This window comes from Olea europaea, chromosome 10 (genome assembly GCF_002742605.1).
Source record: "Olea europaea var. sylvestris chromosome 10, O_europaea_v1, whole genome shotgun sequence".
NCBI lineage: Eukaryota > Viridiplantae > Streptophyta > Magnoliopsida > Lamiales > Oleaceae > Olea > Olea europaea.
In genome coordinates this window covers 28,182,102-28,184,770 of record NC_036246.1, presented here as the reverse complement: position 1 = coordinate 28,184,770, position 2,669 = coordinate 28,182,102, and positions in this window count along the sequence as shown.

The following is a 2,669-nucleotide window of genomic DNA, read 5'->3' as shown; positions in this document are numbered from 1 at the left end:
ACTCAAAATTGAGTTTGCAAGGGAATTTGTCGATGAGAGATGAGTTGTTGCCAGTGATAATAATATCATCAACATTTATGAGCAAATATATAATATCAGACTGCTTTTGGAAGACAAATAGTGAAGTGTCAGCCCGACTACAATGAAATCCAAGCTGAATAAGGAAGGAGCTGAAGCACTGGAACCAAGCACGAGGTGTTTGCTTTAGACCAAAGAGAGCTTTCTTCAATTGACAGACATGATTAGGAAAGCGATGATCAATATATCCTGGAGGCTGCTTTACATAGACATGCTCAGTAGAGTGCCATTTAGAAACGCATTCTTAACATCAATTTGGTGAAGAGGCCATTTGTTAGTCATAATAATAGAGAGTACAATGCGAACAGTGGAAGCATCAATAACAGGACTAAAGATATCATTGTAGTCGAGACTAGGCACCTATGTATACCCCTTGGCAACAAGAAGGGCTTTGAAACGCTCGATAGATCCATCAGACTAATATTTGATTCTGAACACCCATTTGGAGCCAACAATGTTAGTGTTAGGGCCCAGGAACCAAAATATAGATACGGTTATTTTGTAAGGCTTGCATTTTTTTCATCCATGGTAGCAAGCTAGGCAAGATTCTTTGTAGCAGATTTGAAACTTTTAGGCTCAGTAGAGGCAAGAAGAGCACAAAAAAGACTAAAGGAGCCTAAGATGCCAATGTTTGCCGGATGGCGAGCTTTGAAAATACTAGCCTTGGCTCCTGTGATCATAGGGTGAGAGCCTAATGGAGATGCTGGAGCTGGAGCTGGAGCTGGAGCTGCAGTGAGATCGTGAACTTGAGGGGCAGTGTTGGACTCAACAGGAAATGATCTAGGGGTTGAGTGTACCGAAGTAGAACCTGCATTAGAGTTAGTAACTCGCACAGACTCATCCATTGTATTAGTATAGATAATACACGGGGTCAGATCTGGATGTTGTAATAGGAGAAAAATGATGCTCAGGGGGGGATGCTTTTACATGGGATGAGTTGGGCTCCAAAAAATTGGAAAATTGGAGATTGAGAGGTTTCTAAAAAAGGAAAGTGATGTTCATCAAACTATGCATGTCAAGTGATGTATAGTCTAGAGGTTGTGGGATCGAGGCAATGAAACCCTTTATAGAAAGGACTATATCCTAAAAAAATGAATGGCATGCTACGAGGGAAAAAATTGTCAGACATGAAATCTCGTAAACAAGGATAAACATGACAACCAAAGGGATGAAAATTTTCATAATTCGGAGGTGAACCATAAAGAAGTTCAAAAGGGGACTTACTTCCAAGAAGTGGTATGGGCAAGCGATTGATGTTGTAGACTGCAGTGTTGAAGGAGTCAACCCAAAAGCGAGGAAAAGATAAGAGTGAAAAAGAAAAGCAAGGCCGGTCTCAGTCACATGATGATGTTTCCTTTCGGCACGACCACTTTGAGCAGGTGTGTATGGGCAAGATAGTTGATGATGGAAGCCACAGTTACGAAGAAATGATTGCTAGTAAATTCTCCGCCAAATCACTTTGAAAAATTTTTATGCATGCAGAATACTGATTTTCTACAAATTTTTGAAATTGAAGAAAAATATTTTAAAAATCAAATTTCAAAAGATATAGGTATAGCTAAGTGAAACAAGAAAAATCATCGACAAAGACAACATAGTATACAAAACCTGAAGTGGATTTAATGGGGATGGGCCCCGTATGTCACAATGAATTAAATCCAACACATTAGAGGATTGTTTTTCATTACGCGAATAAGGCAAACGATGATTTTTGCAATTTGACATGTGTTACAAAGCGTTGTAGAAGGCAATAAAGATGTAAAATAAAGATGACCTTTTTTTTATTTAAAAGAGAAATAATGGAATGATTCACATGTCCATGGTGAGCATGCCATAAATCATACGAGGCATGCAATGAATTATTAGTAAGAACAAAAATAAAGGTGGGGTTTCCACGCTCCAGCACATATAATCCACCATCTCATTTATCGGTTGCCACCCTCTCTCCCGTACGACGATTCTGAATAGTAAAAGAATTGTCAGTGAAAGTAACAGACAAAGGAAAATCAGAAGTTAATATACTAATGGACAAAAGATTTTTTGTTAAATGAGGAACAACTGAAACATCAAGTAAATGAAGATTTTGATTGGGAGAGATGGTACCAGTGTGAGTTATAGGTAGGGAAGCATCATTTCCTACAATCACACAATCCTTATCGGTGTAGTTACTTGAGTGATCCAGAATAGATGGATTGGTGCTCATGTGGGTGAAGCCCCAGTGTCCAAATACCAATCTGAGGCCTCATTGTCAGATATGGAGAATGATTTATTGAAAGCCTCGACGAGATGAGCAGAGTTGTCTCGTCGAGAATACCTCTGGTCACAACGTTCAGCGTAGTGTCCTTCGATCCAACAAATCTGACATCGGGGGGCAACATCCTTGGCCAGAAAAAGTTTCATCCATTACCACATTGGAGTAGGCTTGATTGTTTTTGCGTCTGCGATTGGTGCGTGAGAGGTGGCCTTTGTGACTTACAAGATTGAAAGTGCGATTCGTAGCAGTGAACGCTCCTTTAGGTGGACTTGCAGATTTAAGAGATTTTTGGAACAATTGAAAGCTTTCAGCTTTGGACACGAGGTCAATGAAGAAG